Source organism: Dipodomys spectabilis, unplaced genomic scaffold (assembly GCF_019054845.1).
Source record: "Dipodomys spectabilis isolate Male_0828 unplaced genomic scaffold, ASM1905484v1 ptg000474l, whole genome shotgun sequence".
NCBI classification, from domain to species: Eukaryota; Metazoa; Chordata; class Mammalia; order Rodentia; family Heteromyidae; genus Dipodomys; species Dipodomys spectabilis.
The window spans coordinates 646,916-670,209 of NW_024871151.1; the positions used below are offsets into that span (position 1 = coordinate 646,916).

The 23,294-nt window shown below is 33.9% G+C and overlaps 1 non-coding gene across 1 annotated transcript; it reads right to left on the bottom strand.

Moving 5' to 3' along the window:
- Positions 1-18,554: 18,554 nt before the first annotated feature.
- Positions 18,555-18,660, bottom strand: LOC122098320. The gene has a single exon (XR_006145724.1). It is a non-coding gene; the product is annotated as a U6 spliceosomal RNA (small nuclear RNA).
- Between the last annotated feature and the right edge of the window lie 4,634 nt (positions 18,661-23,294).

The window sequence follows — 23,294 nt, forward strand, 5'->3', positions numbered from 1 at the left end:
ATTAGAAAAAGTATCCCTAACCCTAGAACCAATTGCCTTTGGATTCTAAAAGCCACAAACGTACATTAAATTTATACATCCTGTCTTTGATTCATCTCATCTTTCTTAAAATAGTTTCTACTTAATATCTTGCCATTTTTCTAACACAACATTCAGGCTCCCTCACACTAATCATACCCTAATCCTAATATTATTAGCAGTTTCCTATTTCCTATTCATCCTAATTTGATCTTGACTTGTTATTCAAAGATTTATTTTCAGTTTGACCCTAAATTTTCCATTTCCCTAATGCTAACACTGTCCAGCTGGAACTGAAACCTAATTTTCAAACTAATAATAGTCCAAAATTAATAATAATAAATACTCTAGATTTATTCATTTTAATGAATATTCCAGTTTGCACTCTGGAAATGAGTTTCAATTTGCCCTAATTCCAACAAATTTCCTGACTCTACCTGTGAAGTTATCTTGTTTCCTAACATGAACCATTATATTATTTGTCCTCAAATTCTCTTACCAGGAAAAATACTGCAGTTTCCATTAATCCTACCTTTTCCTGCACCACTGTATCCTAAAACAATTTCAGATTTACATATCACCTAGTCCTTTACTTAACGCTAACTCTCAACCTAAAACGGGATGTAAAACTCTCATCAATCATTACAAGAATGATCACTTAGAAATAAATATAATGATAATGCTCTAGTTACTATTAAGGCTCACATTTTTGCTTCTACTTGTTAGTGAAATCTCAATTTTATAGTAAAACTTTCCTATTCATAACGCTAATCATAATCAGAACAAAATACTGACCCTGATTTTAATCCAAATTATATATCAATACTAACACTAACTAGTTAGTATTACACTAGTTTTCATTCATCCTAACTTGATTCAAATAAGCCTTCCAAACATAAGTTTCAATTTTTTTCCAATATCTTAGTCATTTTCTAACCCTAAACTTAATCTTAACTGGAATATTGAGAATAAATATAAGCCTAATTGCAAGTTGATTCTAATATTAATAGCAATACTCTAGTTCACATTCATTCTAATTCTTGCCAGGCTTATATTAAAATTTACCTTCAATTTGACCCTTATTTTTTTTCTCTTTCAACCTAACACTAACCATGGCTGGAATCCTAACCATAACCTTAACTCTAAAGGTATCCCAATTCTAAAATTTATGAAAAATGCTCATTTTTTGCAATCCTGAAATTCCACTGTAATCCTCGAAATAAATTGCAGGTTTTCCTAAGCCCTACAGATTTTCTCACTCTTATCTCTGAACCTATCTTTTTCCATAAGAGGAATCATTATACCCATTGATCTCAAATCCTGATATTATGAAATACATTGTACTTCCATTATCACAGATTTTTCTGAATTCCTAAAATCTAAAAAAGTTCAGTTTTACTTAACATTTAACACATTTCTTTTTCTTTTTTTTCTTTTTGTCGGTCATGGGGCTTGAACTCTGGGCCTGAGCACAATCCTTGAGTTCTTTAGCTCAAGGTGTGCCCTTGTACCACTTGAGCCACAGCACCACTTTCTGGTTTACTGGTAGTTAATTGGAGATAAAATTCTCACAGACTTTCCTGCCTGGGCTGGCTTTGAACTGCGGTCCTCAGAAATCAGCTTCCTGAGTAGGTAATGAGGCTGACGGGGGATTATAGTTAAATGCTTAAGGTAATGAGTACATTTCTTGTTGACCATTGTTACTCCCTTCTTTGTTGTTGTCCAACTATCCCTTCCCTCTCCCATCTCCATCACTCTTCTCTCTCTATGGTGTAAAGTTCATTTTCAGTACAGTGTGCTGTGAGTATTATTGTTGCAATAGGTCATCCTGAGTTGAACCTAAATTTGCTATTTCTCTAACCCTAATTCTAATTCTGTCTGGTATCCTAACCCTAACCATAATAATAATGATAGTTCAATTAGAAGTTAACAAAAAAATACTCGTTTTTGTTCATCCTGTTAATCCTCTGTACATCTTAAATTTGTAGTAGGAAGACCCCCCTATCAGGCAGGCAAGCCCACCTAGTCGTCCGGAGTGACAGAGCCCACCACAACAAAGTTGTTATTAAAGAAGCAACTTTATTGAGAAGGTTCCTACACTGACCGGCCAGGGCTGCAGCATAGGCTCAGGAGCTGATACTGCGACCCCCAGCAGCCCACGTACTTAGGTTTTTAAAGGCAAAAATCACAGCCTGGTCATGTAGGCAACCAATGAGATTGTCACACACCCAAAAGATTGCACAGTCATACCAGACCACACACAGGTGGCCAATGAGGTTACACTTTGTCACATAATGGCTGTTTAAACCAGCCTATCACTTTTGGTTTAAATGACTCACAAATTCAATGGTAAAGTGGAGCTTAAGGTAAGCATATACAAGGAGTTTAGTGGAGTTTAACATAAGCATGTGAAAAAGGTGGAGTTTATGGTAAACTCAGGATGTTGCCAGCATGAGCCTGATTACTGGCTCTCTGTTTAAAAGGTCAATCCTTAACAGAACAATGAAGGTGGGTTAAGTTGTTAAGGGGAGGGGAACCTAGGGGCATTCTTCTCATTCTAAGAACTGGGCTGGTTGGAGCCAAGGTCCAGTTAACCTTGTTTAGAGGTTTTTGGTTTTTTTCCTAAAATCCCTAAAACAAAAACAAAGTCTGTAAAGAAGCTGTACTAGTTCGAGTCTCCTTTCAGGGCCTAGTTCAAAATTAAGTTGCAGTTTAGCTTAAATCTTCCAAAAGAGTTTATATGTGCATATATAAAGATATAATTTTATGTAAAAAACAAGATCTTTGGAGGAAGGAGTAGCAAAAAGGAAATAGAGTGAGTATAATCAAATGTTTTAAATATATTATGGAAAGAGAATAACGAAACTGCCACTTCTGAAAATTAATAACCATTAATAAAATAACTAAAAATAAATAAATAAATAACACACTGCCTTCCAGTGTTCGTGAAGAGAACTATGATATGTTTTGTGAAAGAAATACTTGTTCTAAACTTTGTTCATGCATAATTTATATTGTTATTGGCCAATTATTTAACTTAATGAATAAAAATAAGATTCCCTGACAAAAAATATAAAACAGTTACCTAGTAATTGTTTGAGAAAAAGTTATGGTCATGAGTTTTAAGAATCTTTCTATTTCCCTACAAAGCAATGATTTAGGTTTACTAATCTAATATTTGTAGTAAGTTTAGAGAACATAATAGGCATAAAAAACAATGAACTGTACATCTTGTGTCTTGGATGAGTGATATTTTAAACATTGACTTTTATTCAAATGAATACTTAGGTTTACTTTTCAAAATAAATGCAATTTTAACTCCTTTCAGAACAAGTACTTACCCTGCAATTAAATGTATTAGTATATTCAGATATTTAAAAGCTAAATTTTCTATGTTTGTTATGTAGCTCTACATATTCAGAATGACATGATTTTTCTATTCGTAAATGTCTAAATTCTGGGATTTTTCCTTCATCAATATAAATTGTCTCATGAGGTTTTTGTGAAAGCTCCAGTAATCAGTGTGGGATGTTTGCTTCATCAGTATCAATTATCTCATGAGGTTTTTGTGAAGGGTCCAGTAACCAGTGTGGTCAAAAATATTCCCTGAATTCTAAATTTTAAATCTAATCATTTTTAGCCTTTGATTTTATCAGTTATTGTCTCTTCAGAGCAACTAAAATAAATACTACTTTTTAAACATTTCACTCACATTGTAAATAATATTCACATGGGTCAAACAGAGACTAATCATTTCAAACTCACCATATTTGATGATCTCAGTGTGAAGAATGTAGAGAGTATAAGAATCTTATACTCAATAATATTTTTGGTAAAATAAAATTAAATTATATATCTAGATTTCTAAATTGGAGGTAAATCACATGGAAATAAGAAAATAATACAAAAATGATTACTTTGGGATCATTTTCTTCTTAATTTTTTTATTGTGAAAATTTTGTACAGAGGGATTACAATTATATGGGCAAAGTAATGAGTACATTTCTTATCAAGCAGTTTCCTCTTCCTTTGTTTCCCCTTCCCATCCTTACCCATCTCCACACCCTCACCAGCCAAAGTTGTAAAGTTCGTCTTTCGACATAACGTCTTGTACATCTCATTATTACAATGGGTCCAACGGTATTCCTAAAATTATGAAGCAAAAATATCTTCAGGAAATATATTTTTCAATAAAATGTTTCAATCCTTAGGTAAAGTGCATTATACTTCAATATAAAGTTTATCTCAAAATAGAAATTCTGCAACTAATCTAATGCATGTTTTCATGCACAAAATTCTGTGACTTCTAGTCTTATTATGTGATTTTAATTATATTTTTATTGTGAAATGATCCCTCCTTATATTTATTACAAACTTCTGTAATTATACAAATCATGCCTGTACATACTAATTTACATAATTTAATATACAAACAAAATTATCTTTTTTCTTGTCTCCCACAGGGAAGGATGAGTTGCTGAAGTATGTTAAATGAAAGCACTCTAACAGAAAGTCTATATGGAATGGAAATTTGCAACGTGAGGATGGGAACACGAGCACTTTCTACTTGGCTGAACAAGAAGTCTTGTTTCTACAGTACTTTCTTGCCATTTAATCACACAGGGAAAGCCACAAAATTTGAAGTTCATATGAAGGAATTAAATTCCTAAAAGTTGTGGCCACCATGCTGGAAGCTCAATCTTATCACAAATTCTTTGTGCTTGTTGGCTGATCTATTTCTTTATCACATGTTTCATATTATTTATTAAGCATATTAGTAATTCAACTGGAAGTACATGGCAGGAGACTCCTGAAATCACATCTATTGCAGTGTAATATTTAGAAGAGAGGAAAAAAAGATTATATTGATCTCCAATTCCTCCCTTTGGCCTTTAATATACTAATTAATTGTCAAAACAATCGTGTAAGAGGTTAGTTTATTCTATTTAATTAGAGATTAAGCAAGTGTTTTTTTTGCAGTAAAGTGATGACAGTAGTATCACAGCTATGATATGAGCACCTCTTCCCTAACAAGTAATGCTCTATGGACTGTAAATATGGAAGCCACACTAAATTCTCTCTCTGTCTCTCTTTCTCTCTCTCTACTCACACACACACACACACACACACACACACACACACACACAAACACATAGAGTTGCCACCCAGACACATCAGAGATCAGTTCCATTCCTTTGTAATTATAGTTGACTGATGTTTGTGCTCCCTTGCTTTTCTTTGCTTCAGGATCTTGCCTGGATTTGTATGTTTCCCTGAGATCAAGTCCCTTGTTCTAAGTATACTGTGTATCTTTGTACGCTTCAGGCCAATTAAGAGTACCTTGAATACAATATCTTCATACTTGACATTCAAGTCAAACTCCGTGAATTCATACTACTGTTCCAAGATACTAGAATGTATTGGATCTCGAGACAAAAAAATGCCCACTTTGTTGTTTTAGAAGGAATTGAGATCAAGAAATAGAAGAATACCGATCAGGAACTGTGCTAAGAGAATGGGAGTATGTGGGAAAATGTAGAATGCTGTATGTGTGTTAGAGATACAGAATAATAGGATCATTTATTGAAAACTTGTTATCCTCTATTGAAAGCTCAATTTAAGCATACAGTTTTCCAATTACTTTGCTTACCTATCACTTCTGATCACAAATTCTCTTATGAGTGTGTATAGTATCTTTGAATAAATCACACGATTTGCAGGTAATTAACATCTTAAGGAAAGACAGTCTGCTTCTACATTTTTCATTCTATGTGACAAACCCTTATTTTTTGTTTCCCTGTTTGCTAAATAAATGTATTCCTGGAAACAGGATATTGGCAGCAAATGTGAGTGTAATTTTCATTTTGTAAATTTCAAATAGAATGTAAACTTTGTATTGACTAGTCATTTTTTAAAAATGAGTGATATTCATGAACACAATATTTTGATGCCTTTAAGTTAATTGAGAATTGCATGGTAGTTCTTGTGTCTAATTGACTTAACCATTATATTATTCATGTTTAAACATTGCATTGCACTTATTTATTTTTATATATAAACTAATTCCCAAGGGTTTAATTTAAAGTGGTTAATAGGAGAGTTGTCCTCATGTCCCAAACTTTATATTTACTTCAGTAAAAATACTAGAAACACATGATGTTTACTGAAGCAATTTAAAAGCTGAGAACGCATTTCTAAAGAGACTGGATTTATTGATTAAAGCATAGAATAGAGTAAAAAAGTCAGGTTTCTTGCTTGAGACTGCATAAATTTCATATGAATGTAACTAAAGATGAGACTCACAGATAAATTCATATTTATATTACTGAGATTTACATCACAATATAAGCAATATAGGTATTTTAAGGAAGTGGTCATTCAAAGCCTTAGATACATAATGGATGAATAATGGAATTGAAAATAGCAAAGGGAAAACAATTCAACATGCAGATATTATGATTTTATAATACTAATATGGAAGTTATGGAACTTTTCCCTTTCTGAAGAACGTTTAGCCAGTAATTTCAATGTAAGTCATCAATTGTAATGAGTCTATAGTCTTTTCCTCCGAGATATCCAAGAGTACTATAGTCATCCTCTGAAGAGTAAATAAGTAATTATTTTCATTAGCTTTGCTTAATATTAATTTACTTGTAGTAAATAGGTTTAAAAGTCTTCTCTTTCTCTCAATTTAATAACATACATTTCTATTTCTTCTTAAAAGCCTGAAATCACTATTTCAAAGTAGCATAAGCAGGAAAACAAAATAACCTGATACAACAATCACAAATCCTAAATTATGTGAAAAAATCCACAATATAAAAAATAAATCTGAGGAAGAGGAAAAACAATGACAGAATAACAACAGAAAATTATCCTAGCTATCTCTAATAAAGCAGAGATTTAGAGTCGTAGCAGGTACTCCACAGCTAGAGGGTCACATGAAATCAGCTATAATTATAGATATGCAGCTATAAATATAGATATAATTATAGACATACAATTCATAAGAAGGTTTTATACTGTCTTCACAAGAAAAGAGAAATCTATGAAAAGGTGCCACCCAGGAACACATTGGGCAACACATTCAAAAGCACATGTGCAGTGTGGAAATAAAAGGCAACATGGAAAAAAAAACAGGAACAGAGTGTACATCAGAGAAAACCACATCCATATACATAGACAATTTGCCATACCACTGGACAGTCCAAATGGTCACTAGAACCACAAATATTAACATCACAACATCTCACCACAACTGATTTCTATTGCTACACTTAATGGACTTGACAAAAATACAATTCCAGAAAAACACATTACAACTGGAAGCCAAACCAAGACCCTGCAAATCAACTAAGAACATAGAGAGTCACCTATTAATATCATAGATCCCCTAACGAAAACCTCCAAATGGACAGAAAAAAATCAGAAAAATACAAAAAAAGTAATGTCAAAGTAGTATTATTCATACAGTAAATAACCAGGCATTAGAATAGACAATCAAGGATGTAGAAGATAGTTATCAAAATGTATTACAGATACTGCTGGAAAATGTGATTAATGGAAAGATAGAAAACTTCTACAAGGAAATTTGTGAACAAGATGAGACCAACCAGTCATTAGCAAAATAATTCATGGAGACTTCAAACAGAAAGCTAAATAAATTCTGAGAAGGCAAGGGAGTCCAAGAAAAAATGGATGCCTAGTTAAAAGATATGACATAAGACACAGTTAAGAAAACAATCCTTACATCTCCCCCAACCAAAGAAAAAATGTCCAGAAAGTCCATACAAGACCTAAAACAAAGCTTTAGCAAAGAGACAGAACCCCTAAAAAATGACCAATTAGAAGACAGGGAAATAAAAAAACAAAGTAGAAGTCTCCACAGCAAATAGATGACATAGAAGATAATCTCAGGGTCAAAGACAGAATAGATCTAATAGGAAAGAGGAAATAATCATTTAGAACAAATCCAAGAAATAAGAAATGATCTTGCCAGAACTTCAAGACTCAGTTAGAAGATCAAATTTCGGGGAGATAGGTATCAAGAAGGAGAAGAGCAAGATACTAAATGGATGGGAAGCATATTACAGAATTCTAGCAGAGAACAGGCCAAAAATCCAGCGAGATAGGCTCATTCAAAGAAGAGAAGCCTTTAGAAACCAATCAGAATTCTAGAACTGAACAATCCACCACCATATCATAATCCATTAGAGGATTATTAAAGATCAAGGAAAGGATTCTTAAAGATGCCATAGAGAAAAGATTGATTATTTATAAAGGATATACAGTCAGAATAAATATAGATTTCTTAACTGATATGGTAAAAAGGAGAGCCTGGTATTATATATGACAAACATTAAAGGTAAACAACTACCAACCATGAATATGGTCCCAAGCCAAACTCCTTTACATTTAAAGGATATATAAACATATTTCATGACAAAGAAAACTTGAAACAAAATATGTCCACCAAATTATCAGAATAGAATATGATCTAATATATCCTACATAGAGAAGATCAAGAAGAAGAGGAACTGGTCATATAAAATGTTCCCTTCCAGAGAACAAGGTAAATATATTAAGAGTAGATGAGGGACAGCTCCTAACAACAGGTGTATAACATAGCAGGACTTATCAGATATTTCTGTCTTAACTCTCAATATCAATGGACATAAATTTCCAAATAGAAGACATAGATTAGATAGTAGTATCAAAAACCAAGATACATCCATTTAGTATCTATGAGAGAAACATTATCAAACGCATTCTATGAAGCTAGAATTAGACTCCTCCCCAAATCACATAGGGACTCACCAAAGAAAGAGAACTATGAACCAAACTCTTTGATAAGCATTAATGCAGAACTTCTTAATAAAATTCTCACTAACCAATTTCAGCAACTAACAAAAAAATCATATGTTATGATCAAATAGGAATCATCTTGGATACGATTTGAGTCAATATTCTTGTCAATAAACATAATACAAACCATCCGCAAAAGCAGGGACAAGAAACACATGATCGTCAATAGGGATGTAGAAATAGCTTTAAACAAGCTCCAATACCCTTTTATGATTAAAAGGTCTGGGAACCTAGGAATGCATGGAACATTCCTCAATATTAAACTGAGTATGTATAAGACACAGATAATTAGCATTTACCTAAGGGTGGAAGCATGAAGACATTAACATGAGGAATGAGAAAAGGATGTCCACTCTCTACTACTCTTCAATATGGTAGTGGACTTTCTTGCAAGAGCAATAGACAAGAGAAAAACATAAAGCAGAGCCAAATAGGGAAGGAGTAAAACTATCCCATTTTACCATTGAAATGATCCTGTATTTAAAGGACCCTGTGGATTCCTCCCTCTAGTTAGTAAAGGTGATGCTAACCTTCAGCAATGTAGCAGGGTATAAAAACCACAAGAATCAGTAGTTTTTCTGTTACCAACAATGGGAAGATCCACGCTGAAATCCAGAAAAACAGCCTCATATACTAGCCTCAAAATCAAATCAAATCTAAACAAAACAATACAACAGCAACAAAACTAGGAATTAATTAATTTAACTAAAATTGTGAAGGCCCTATATGTGAAAACTTTAAAAATATAAACAGGGAAATTGAAGGAGATTCAAAGAAATAGAAAGTATTTCAATGTTCCTGGTTGGAAGAATTAACATTTTGAAAACTGCAATACTTCCTCTAAACAATTGGCAATGCAATACTCATCAAAATCCCAACAATATTCTTCAAAGTAGAAGAGAAGCAATGCAACTATAATATGGAATTACAAAATTACAGATGAAACAGAATGCTTAGAAATGAATACATGGGCCTATAGTCATCTTACCAACACAAACGCTCACACACACACACACATACACACACACAATGGAATTATATTCACCCATCAGAAAGATGACTTTTCATCAGTAGTAAGGAAAATGAAAGGTTTTGGAAAATTATATTAAGAGAAAAGACAAAGGAATGCAGACTCAGAGCAATATAGGTTTCATGGATTCATTCATTTATGATAGCTAGAAGATGCTTACAAATCTATAAGTAAACAAGACAGATTCTACCTCGTCCATTAGAAAGGCCATTACTAAGAAAATTAACTATAGCAAATTCTGGCATGGATGTAGCCAATTGGGAACTCTATTACACTGTTGGTGGGAAATTAAACATGTTCAACCACTGTGGAAGGCAGTACGGAGTTTCCTGAAAAGAGTAAATATAGATCTCCCTTAAGACTCAGTAATTCCCCTCATGGGCAGTAATCCAATAAATAACAAACAAGCTCACATGAAAACTACCAGCATAACCGTATTCAGGGCTCAGGCCCAGAGTTCAAGGACTGGAAAAATGTTACCACTGCTGGTATTTGTTTCCGTAAATATGAACCATTTTATATAAGATACCAAATCAATCTATTTGCAGTAGCTAGATTAGGACTTAAATGTTAGTGGGTGATAAAATGGCTCCTTTGTTGAATGTTAGGAAGAGATGTAGGTAGTCCATGAAAGGGAGATTTTGTTGTTGTTGTTGTTCGAGGGGCTTGAAGTCTGGATTTGGACACTGTCCCTGAACTCTTCAACTCAAGGTGAGTGCTCTACCACTTGAGTGACAGTGCCACTTCTGGTTTTCTGATGGTTAAATGGAAATAAGAGTCTCAGGGTCTATTTGCCCAGGCTGGTTTTGAACTGTAGTCCTCAGATCTCAGCTTCCTGAGTAGCTAGGATTACAGCTGTGGGCTACTGGCACCAGGTAAAAATGGGGGAGTTTTAGAAATGAAAATCCACCTCTTCACCTGTGTCTAAACCTCAGATATTGCTATTAGAACACTTCACCTTCACCTCATTTCATCAGACATTTGTAAATTTTCTCTTTTCTTTCATGTGGGAATACTGCAGTCAATATCAAGTCAGCTGGGGGACTGGATCAATTGTATGGTAATTGTTAGCACCTAATTTAAGAACTTTTACATCAGAAGAAATGAAACCCTCACTTGCAATAATTGTTTTCTCCTTTTATTACAAATCTGTGCTTGATTATTCCCTAATGTGATATTGGACTTCCTAATAGAGTGATGAAATTTTCTTTATTTTCAACCTTCTCCCACATGTGGTCAAATATTTAAGAATTCAAAGATTTGCACTGAAAATTGATTAAGCTGACTTCTAAGAAAATGTGCATTTCTGGAATTTGGTCTTCTGTCATGTTCTTACATGCACAAGCTTTCTATGATTTATTTGTACTACAAGGAATTCTACTTTCCAATCTTTGTGTGACCAATTTTAGTCTGATCAGTCTTTCTGATCCTCTCTCTGGAGTCTCATTTGAGTATGACTCATAAAAAAGATATTAGTTATCAGCTAAATGATTCTCAGCTTCTGTTTTTTGCCTGACTTCTTGTAGGCTGTGATAGCAACCCTGCCTGACTGTGCTTACTGGAGTGTGTGTGTGTGTGTGTGTGTGTGTGTGTGTGTGTGTGTGTGTGTTTTGTTTTAGATATCTAGGATTACTATTCAAGGTAGTAGTTTCTCTGGGCCCCTGTGATCCCCTGGCCTAGAGTCAATGAGTTATACTCCTTAGGATACAAAGAACAACTGACTAAATTCCTCTTAATTGTCTCAAAATGAGGCAATCAGGCATCCTTGCAAAGCCATCAATAATGCTTTGTAACCACTTACAGAAGTCGTCTATCAAGATGGCTTTTCAAAGTTGAAATATTCATTTCTAAGTAGGCACCATAAAGCAGATCACATTCCTGGGATCAGACTTTTGGAAGGAAGGTTCCCCTTCCTTCTGTCTCTTATGATAGTTCAAACCATAGTATTCTTCAGTTGTGGCCTGCCTGGAGCACATATTCCCAAGAATATTCTGTAAATATGGGGTAAATACTTGTCTACTACAGACTGATTTATCTTGCTTTTATCTGTTGTTATTTTCATTACTTCAAACACATGGATAATTTATATTGGGATTAGACAAAGGATTAATGGAATAAACATTCAGTTTACTTTCATATATCCAATATAATACACTTAACCCGTAATGGACAAATAAATTCAACTCTAGAAACAATGTCAGGAATATAAAATAAGCTTTAATACGTATAATCTGGCACACATAAACCATCATCTACAGAAAAATGCAGTCTCTCTGTAAATATTTATTTGGTATGAAATAATAAAAATTTAATTAATGAATATCACTTTTAATTATCATCTGAAATAGTCCTCGTGTATATAATTGTAAATAATTTTATAAATGTCACCTAGACAAGAATTTAACATGCATGTAGAAATCAAATTTCCACAATTCAAGCTATATGAGAGGGATCATACCCTCGTGTACTATGTGGTGTGAATTTTGCCACAGTGCTGAAGCCTTCCAAATAATACCAAGGGTCATGTGTAATAATTTATTATTTGATGTTAAGATGATTGCTAAGTGTAGAATACACTTTGAATTATTACATTAACTCACAGAAATGAAGCAATGATTTGTTATTTGTTTAAATTCTAATGCTTCTCAATTTTACAATTCATTAAATATATTATTAAAATTATTTTCACTTTCTTCTTTTCTATAGCTGATGAAATTAAAATTATATATTAAACATTCAATGTTTAGAAATCAATAATAAGTAAACTATTATTAAAATGATATACTATTAAACTGTGATTTGAATTATACTTCTAACAAATTGTGATGTAAACAAGTCAATAGAATTAAGGGTGATCATTTTTAAACTTAGCAGCTTGTTATCGTGGGGCCTGAACTCTGGGCCTGGGCGCTATACCTCAGCATTTCAGCTCAAGGCTAGCGCTCTACAACTTGAGACCCAGCACCACTTCCAGCTTTTTTCCTTTTGCTTATGTGGTGCTGAGGAATCGAACCCAGGGCCTCAGGCATACAAGGCAAGCATTCTAGCACTGAGCCACCTTCCCAGCCCAGCAGCTTGTTATTTGTTTCCTAATTGTGTCATTTGTTATTCTTGGTCCAAGTCATCTCTTCATCTTAATTGTTTAGTTTTCTATTTTATCTCAATTGGTTTGCTGATTGTGCATTTTGTTTTCCCTTTTTAATGACTGACATGAGGCTGAAAATCTGTATGCTAGTTTATTACTTCCTACATTAAAGTCAAATTGCTGTTCTCCACAGCTGTTCTACTCTATGATACTACAGTATTTCCCCCACTCCCATCTCCTGTATTGCTGCTCTCATATATTTTATTTTATTTTTTATTTAAATTTTATTGTCAAGGGATATAGTTACATAAGTAAGGTAATTAATTTATTTCTTTTCTAACTTGTTAACCTTTCCCCTATTTTTCTCTCTCTTCACTCCCAATGCACCCCCCAAGATTATTTACAACATATTGACTTGTGATTACCACTGTTGCATAGGTTCCCCCTTTGTCCTTTGTCTCACCATTTTCTTTTTTTTTTTCTTTCCCTTCCCTAGTTCAGATCAACATATTTAAAATACCCAGGGTATCAAAATCAAATGCAGTGACTACAGGGGATAAACCATAGGTGGGGAAAACACAAAAGCATAAAAAGAAATCACAGTACATTAAGAACAACAACAACAAAGAACATGTCTTGGAGTTCATTTCACTTAGAATCACCTTATACAATCATATGTACATAGCTATTGAACTATTCTGCTCATCTACTAAGATTATCCTTGATGTACACAATAATGCTCCTCTATTACCCAGTAATCACACTTCTGGGCATATAACCAGGTGATCACAAACAAGGCCACAGTAAAGCTACTACTGTGTATCACAGTAATATTTACCAAAAATGACACACACACTCACACACACACACACACACACACACACACGCACAGATAAATACACATGGAAAACTATGCTTCAATCACAAAGAATGTGACCACCTCATTTGTAAGGAAATGGAAGATCTTGGAAAAAATCATATTAGTGAAGTAAGCCAGATTTAAAGACACATAGGTCCCACGGTTTCCTTTATTTGTAATAATTAGTTTACATGAATGATAATCTCATGTATTTTAATTTGACATTTTGTTCTATGTTGAGCGTGCAACATTATTGCTATATTTTTTGTTATTATTTCTGCAAATAGGCAGATATACTTAATGAATTACATTCATCTTATCCATTATTGAAGGAAGAACAACTAAAAGAGTAACCACTACTAGGAAGAACAACTCCTACTTACTTAGCTTCATTCCTATGTAAGACCAATGTTGTCCCCTGTATCCTCATGTTGTACATTACAACTCTATACCTGATCATAATGTATATCTAGTATCTTATGCATTGTGAACTAAATGCCAGAACTAAATGCTTTACTTTAAAAAAAAATTCTGTCAATGTTTGAGGATGGTTTGTGTGTGTGTGTGTGTGTGTGTGTGTGTGTGTGTGTGTGTGTGTTTACAAAGATCAGAACATAACATTTTTCTTCATTTCGAATACATCTTACAGGTCATTGCAAGTTGTGGCTAATGGGAGCAGTCTCTTGTTATTTTAAGGATGAAACAGAAAAAGATATTTGTGCATGTAACACAGTTGCTTTATTAGTGTCGTTGAACACTGAACTTCGATTTACATCTTGGCTGTTGTTGTGAATAATGTGAATAACAATGAACTACAGATATATTTACGAGTTACCCAGAGAGAAATAATCACATGATTGGTGGGTCAGATGATATTTCAAGTATGATTTCTTTAGAAAACTGCATACTACTTTCTACAAGGAGAATACTAACCTGGATTTTGTCCAAGAGTAGAAAATTTCTTTTTCTTCACACTCTCACCAACACGATTACCTTTTATTCAAAAGGGAATAAAGGGCAAGTTTTTACTATCTTCAGTACCTTAGACTGGCTTAAGACCAAAATCCAACCTCCTAAATGCTTGGAATTACAAACTTTTACCACCACACCTGGTTCCTTTGATTTTTTTTGATAAGAGTTATAATAGTTATAAAGTAGTATCATAGTAATTTTGAATTACATTTCTCTAATGACTTCTTCTCACAGCATTAAGCCAGCACAGAAGTTGTATTAAACACAACTGTGTAAACCCACTGGTGATATAGAGGGGTTTATGGAAAACATGTCTATTCGAACTTTTGTCCATTTTTAATCAACTTTCTTGTTAATCTCATCTTTAATCTCTCTATACAAAAATAATTAATTCAAGGTAGTAAAAAGGAAAAAATTAAGCAACTCCTAACATTTTTCAATTTTCAATAACATGATATTGCTTAAATCATTTTCTGTTTATGCTTGAGACTATATAACAATTTAGTTAGACCTTTTACATATCTATATGTATTTTATTTATTTTACATTGATTGCTCTTTCCAAAGCCTGCGAGTCTAATTTTGGTTTCTTTCAGTCTTAAGAAGTTCAGATTTCAAACTCAAGAATAAATAGATGTAAGCAAACAAAAAAATACAGTTCCTCTCATCTGATAATGCCTCTACAAGGATGAGAAAAGAGTTCATCATTCTAAGGACACTTAATTCTTAAGATAACATTTGCTATAATGCTAATGTTATTACCATTTTAGTGTTGGGAAAAATTGTAATTAAAGGCACTAAGTGCATGGCCCAAGACACACACTGAGGAAGGAAATGAGTCAAATTTTCCAAAAGTCTTCCAGCAATACACAAAAGGTAGATAAATTCTCTCCATTCACTGATACTCTCAATTCAATATTCATACTGTCCAAGAAATAATAGCATAGCAATTATTGCCCATGGTAATTGTTTTCTGTTACATTTTGTCTTCAACACAGACTGTGTTGGTGACATTGTGTTATCATGCACAGAGCTGAGCTTATAAAATATGGTCCAAAGAGAGGCAAATTTCTTCTGTCCCATAGTTCCAGTATCATTTTTAAAAAGTACTAAATCTTTTAAATGTCATCACTTACTGTAGTTTAATAATTCAAGAATGAAAAATTTCACATATAATCACTCCAAAATGCTTTAAGACTAGGAGATGATAAAACAGGCCTCTGTGAAGTAAATTTTCTTCTACTTTTAAAATTATTCTGAAAGCCTGGTACTGGTTTGTCACACCTGTAATCCTAACTACTCGGGATACCTACTAAGGAGCCTGAGATCTGTGGATAATATTGGGAAGCCAACAGGACAAAATAAATTCATGAGATTATTTTTCAAAATTTTAACGAAATAGCAAAGGGCCAGGAATGGAGATGTAGCTCATATAATAACTCACCAATCTAGAGAGAAAGACGTAGCGAGATGTTGAAGCCCTGATTTCAAACTCAGAGCATGCCAACACGCAGGAATGCACACACACTCACTTTTTCAAAATATCTTCATATCAGTGTTTTGCATTAATTTCTTTGTTAATGATATTATATGGGTAAAATGGGCGTCATAAACTCTTCCATCTCAAAACATTTTTATACATTTTTGTTGTAAAAATACTGTACAGAGGTGTTATAGTTATATGAGCAAAGTAATAAATACATTTCCTATCAAGCATTGTTACCTCCTCCTTTGTTTTACCCCCACCATTCCTTCCCTTACACCTCCACAAGTACACTCCTCATACCCCAAAGCCCCACCAAATGTCCCTAGCCTAAATTGTAAAGTTCGTTTTTCAAAATAATTTCTTGTGCATCTATTGTTATACAATGGGTCAAACTGAATTCCTATTTAAGCATGTTGTTTTTTTCCTTTCCCTGCCCAAATTAGAGAAGTGTACATTCAAGATGCAGGTGCACCAACATCAAATAAAGTGAAAACAGGGTTATACTGTTGGGGAGGAACGTATAAAAAGGAAAAACAATCATGTCGTACATTATAAATATGTGAGAAACAACAGCAAGAAAGAAAAAAAACACTTGTGTCTCTATCTTGGGGGTTATTTAGCTTAACATCAACTTATCTAGTCATATACACATAGGCTTGCAACTTTTCTGCTTATCCCAGACATATACTAGTTATTGCAAATAAGGGATACCATGGGACCTATGTTTCTTTGGACTTGGCTTACATCAGTTAATATAATTTTTTTCCAAGTCTTTCCATTTCCTAACAAATTGAGCGATGTCATTCTTTCTGATGGAGGCATAGAATTAATATACATACAGATATATATATATATATATATATATATAGTATATGTGTGTGCGTGAGTGTGTACACACAAATACACACAGAACATTTTCCTTTTTTGTTTTTTAGAGCAACTTATTTTTCCACCTTCATCATTTTTTCAAATGTTTTTATTGTGATTAAGTGGTTACAAATTTCTCAAATTTCACAATATTGTGGGAAAGTGATGCTTAGTTTAAGTCACAAACACATTCTAACTTCGATGGAGCAAATTGTCTATTATGGTCTACAACATTTATCAATTCTATGAGCTTTGCAATAGAGTTATTTCTTCCATATGTAAATTTTTTGTTTTGAAATATGTATATTTCTTTTGTATTGCATAGCGTCAGCTGTTCCCTCTTTCCCACTTGTTCCCTCCCTCCCTCCAGTGACATTGAGTTGCTTAGTTCATTTTGGTCAATGTCCAGTGCAGCTGATGGATCCCACTGTTGTATGTTTTTCCCTGATTCTTTCTAGTTCTGTGTCATCCTCCTGGTTTTCCTTCAGTGTGCACATATGAAGGGGAGAATGGAGTTATTTAGTAATGATTCGACCAGATGAGTGGAAGTTCTTGGTTTCTTAAGTGTTGTTAATTTTGGCATATCACCTTACATTTTGGATTTAACATCTGCTTATCACGGAGACCATGTGCCATTTGTCTCTTTGCTTTTGGCTTAACTCACTCAACATGATTTCCTGTAGCTTGATTGATTTCCCTACTAATGCCATTATTTTGTCCTTTCTAATGGCTGGAAAATATTCCATTGTGTATAGTTTCCACAGTTTTTTGATCCATTCATCTCTGGTGGGACATATGAGTTGTTTTCATATCCTGGCTATTGTGAACAGTGCTGCAATAAACATGGAAGTGCATTTGTCCTTGAATATTGGTACCTGTTGTTCAGGATAGATGCCTAGAAGTGGTATGAGTGGGCCATAAGGAAGGTCAATATTTATCTTTCTGAGGACTCACCAGACTGCTTTCCAAAGTGGTTGTGTAAGTGTACATTCACACACACACACACACACACACACACACACAGAGAGAGAGAGAGAGAGAGAGAGAGAGAGAGAGAGAGAGAGAGAGAGAGAGAGAGAGAACATTTTCTTGATCCATTCTTCTACCTGGCAGCATCAGGGTTGGTTCCATATCTTAGCTATGGAAAATAATGCTACAATAAACATTGTTGTGTTGGTGTTTTAGTATGGACTGGTTTGTGATCATTTGGGAGAATGTCCAAAAGTGGGATTGCTGTATAATAGGGAGCTCTATGTGGAGTCTTTTGAGGAACCTCCAAACTGCTTTCCAAAGTGGATGAACAAGTTTACACTCCCACCAAGAATGCAGTAGGCTTCCCTTCTGGCCATATCCCTTCCAGCATCTGTTGTTTTAAAAATATGGAATGATTCACTAATTTGTGTATCATCCTTGTGCAGGGACCATGTTAATCTTCTCTGTATGTTCCAATTTTAGTGTATGTGCAGCCAAATTGAGCACAAAACATTTTTTATATATAAAGAGTAATTGATTTTCTTAAACTAGACAATTCAACAAAAATAAGTTCAAAAGAATTGTGAAATTTTAGAACCATGTGTTTCTTACATAAGCACACATTTAAGAATAAAGTCAAGATTGACATATCAAAAACAAAATAATTCCAGATATTTGTTGTTCATGAGATTTGTAGGAGGAGGAATTCAATTATTCTACAAAAGGCACTTGTCATAATGATCATTGCAGCAAATGTTAAGGTTTGTTAAAAGTTTTAATGTTTTAAATATGTTTAATTTTGGGATTTGCTTATATATGGCAAAATTAAGACTGTTTGGCAGGTCATAAAAATTTTTGATAAAGTATATAATATTTCTGGTAGCATGTACTAGTAAATATGAACATTTCAGATTTTATAGAAACTTTACTAATGAGAAGTTGTAAAGACTGTGTAAAGAAGCAGAGTGAAGGGTTAAGATTTTAAGTACACAGTTTCTGTTAAATCTTTAGGGCTCCTTTACGTTATATGTTAGTGATGAACAAATAATGATATAATCCACATACAAATGATGAGATGAACTATAAATAGTAATCTTAGTGAATAAATTTAAAGGCTACTTATAGCTTTATCCAGTTTTAAATGTACAGGAATATGAGAAAATAGTAAACTCTACTATGTACACTTCAAATACTGAAAACCCTGGTAATTGTTTTGTTTTTTATTTTAGTAATCATTAATATTTAATTATTGCTTTCTTTATTTATAGCATTTTTCCTTGTTGTAATATAATACAACTTTTTGTGAGTCATGATTAAGAGGTACTTTGAAAATATTATTGGGATGGCCACACAATTTTTCATAGGTGCATGTGAATTTACAAAGAGCAAAACTAAAAACAAAATATTGATGAAAAATTATATCAAGTAGAGTCTGAATCAGGAGTGTTGATAAATGTCCACACCTAAAATCTTAACCCTAGGCTGGAGCATCTTATTTAAATATTGTTGAGAATTTCAAGACTTCCTTTATTTAGGGCCCTTAGAAGTATGTACAGCATGCATGTGTACAAAGCCAGTGACAACAGGCAAATATGACTAAGTTTCCCCAAAAACAATCTATGAAGTCAGTAGTTATCTTCCCAAACAGATGAAAAAATGCATCCAAAATGATTCAGTGCACCTACATTTGTGGAGTTATTTAAGTTATGGATTCTTTGTTAGACATATTCTTTTCTTTTAAAAATTGTCAAATATTAGTTTATAATAAACTTTGTCTAGTATTTCTTGGTTCAAAACAGAAATCTTGATACAGTTGATGTCACTTGGCTTTCTTACTATCTCAGTTCAAAGCCAACCTAGGCAGGAAAGTCTGTCACATTCTTATCTGTAACCAAACACCAAAAACGCCAGAAGTGGAGTTTGGCTCAAGTAGTAGAGTCCTAGCTTTGGGGGAAGTTGGCCAGGGAAGACATTTCTTCAGGGACATGGTACAGCCTCTGAGTTCAAGCTCCAGAACAAGGACAAACTAAACAAACAAACAAGAAAAAAATGCACATATTTCTCTGGGACCATCTATAAAGCACTGGTTTGAGAACAGACTCCTTTTGCTGATCATACTCACTGAATCCTGCTTTTTTGGAATACTAATTGCGCTGGAGAATTCAGGACAAGACTAAATGAATTAATAAGTGACTCCTGCAACAACAGAATCATCTCAATAGTGAAATATCCATGCATAAGACAAATTAAAACCTCCAAGTCTTTGTTTCCTTGCAAAAGAAAACTTTTAAAACAATGTTTATTTCCTTTTGTTCTATGCTGGCCTTCAAATGGCAAATTGTTTCCTTTTGAAATACTTTCAAGAAGAAGTTTTCAGACAATTTTTATATGAATAAAGAACACACTCGAAAAAAGTCAGGGACAGTTTCTTCAAGCGTGGATTCTTTTTTTTCTAACAATGAATATATATTTTTTACAGTGAAAATACTGAACAGAGTGGTTACAATTACATGTGCAAGATAATGAGTACAGTTTTTATCAAGCATTGTAGCCTACTCCTTGGTTTCCCCTTCCCGTCCCTAGACATAAAAGAAATGCAAATCAAAACAACATTGAGATATCACCTCACCCCAGTTAGAATGGGTATAATCAAGAACTCTAATAACAACAGATGCTGGAGGGGATGTGCAGTCCCACTTTTGGGCATTTACCCAAATGTTTACAAACTAGACCACACTAAAGCTACGAGCACAACTAAGTTTATTGCAGCATTATTTATAGCTAAGATCTGGAATGAGTACATTTTTTTATCAAGCAATGTAGCCTACTCTTTGGTTTCCCCTTCCCATCCTCCCCTCCCCCCTCCATCCAATCCTCCTCCCCATAACAATAAAGTTGTAAAGTTCGTTTTTGAAATAACGACTTCTACATCTCATTGTTGCAATGGGTCCACCTGTATCCTTATTTAAATGATTCGTTTTTTTTCCATTCCCCTCCAGAAATTATACCGACATCAAATACAGTGAAATCAGGGGTTATTGTTATCCCGTGGGGAAGGGACATAAAAAGCAACAAGGAAATCATCTTATAAATGTGTTAGAAAAAGTCACATGAAAGAACAAAAAACATTCGAATACATATCTTAGGGTTCATTTCCCTAACATCAACTTATCTGATCTTTTTTGTTTGACTCAGACATATACTAGTTATTGTAAATAAGGAAAACCATGGGACCTATGTTTCTTTGGGCGTGGCTTACTTCAATTAATGTAATTTTTCCAAGTCTTTCCAGTTCCTAACAAATGGGGCAATGTCATTCTTTCTGATGGAGGCATAGGATTCCATTGTGTATATATACCACATTTTCTTGATCCATTCATCTACTGAGGGGCATCTGGGTTGGTTCCATACCTTAGGTATGGTAAATAAGGCTGCAATAAACATAGTCGTGCTGGTACCTCTAATGTGGCCTGTTTGTGAACATTTGGGTAAATGCCCAAAAGTGGGATTGCTGGGTCTTAGGGGAGCTCTATGTGGAGTCTTTTGAGGAATCTCCAAGAACCGACCTCAGGACTACTGGAATAGAATTGAAAACCCAGAAATGAACCTACAAACCTATAGCCATCTAGTCTTCGATAAGGGAGCTAAAAAAATTGAAGAAAGACACTCTCTTCAGGTAAAATGAATGTTTTCAGGCTTCATAGAACTAGCACAAAGACATCTTTGGACATGAGGTAACACGCCTTTCAGAGACAACTTAGTAAATACAAAATATAAAATTTAAATGACTTATAAAAACATTATTCATGTACATATGGCCATATAAGATAATGTTAAGAAAAATGAAACCCAAGATAGGGACACAACTTGTTTTATTCTTTATTGAAATTGTTTTAAATGTATCTAAAATGTACTATGTGATTTTTTCGTTTCTCCTCCATGTTCTTCCCGCATGATATAACTCCTGTTTTCACTGGATATGATGTTGGTGCCCTGCATCTTGCATATACATTTTTCTAGTGTGGGGAGGAGAAGGGAAACAACAAAATGCTGAAACAAAGATTCAGGATGACCTATTGTAACAATGATATGAACAAGACACTATGTAGAAAACGAATTTTACAACTTGTGGAGGGGAGGGGGAATTGGGCAGATGGGGAGGGAATGGATAACACAGGAAAAACAAAAGAGGATGTAACAATAAGAAATGTACTCATTACCTTACTTATGTAACTCTAAGCCCTCTGTACATTATTTTTTACTATAAAAACATAAAAGAAACCATTATCCATGAGTACATTAACTTCAAATTCCATAAGTGCTCTTAAATTAAATTTAACTTGGAGAAGATTCTCAGAAAAGTTTATTTGTGTGTGTGTTGTGAATTATTTCCCAAGTGTACACAAGTTAACAGTAGAAGAAACAATAGGAATAATAAGAGAAAGAAAAGTTCTGTGTTTAAGTCTAATGGTTCAATATACTATAGAAGACTCTGCAAATAAGACAACATTGAACCAATAAAGCCAAGGCCATTATGTAGATCTATGGGAGTGACATAGAGAAATAATTAATACTAAGAGGAACATGAACGATGAGGCCACTCTCTTTCAACTTCTATCTCTAAATCATGGTTGCTAATCACGCAAATTTGTAAAATGTACAATTGAAGAATAATTCTGGTTCCAAAGCAAGTTAGATATAAGAGCATGGACTTAACTGGAAAAAAAGTCCATGGTGAGAAAACAGGAATTATACTAGCAATGAACTGGTGGCCAAGATCTCATTTCTTTTTCTTTCTTTCATCTTTTTTCTTTCTTTTTTTTTTTTTAATGGTTGAGGCAGGGTTTGAACTCAGCTTGGGAAATATCTCTTCACTCTTCAGCTCAAGACTAGTGCTCTACCTGTTGAGCCACAGCGCCACTTCCAGTTTTCTGGTGGTTAATTGGAGATAAGTGCCTCAGAACATTTCTTTCCTACTCATACAGGATTTGAACTGCAATCCTCAGATCTCAGCCTCCTGAGTACCTAGAATTATAGGCATGAACTCAAGTGATGGAATACTAGTGATGAGCAAGATTGCTGAATGAGGTTGCTGAGGCTTTTGCATACACACATACAAACATACACATACACACAGAGGC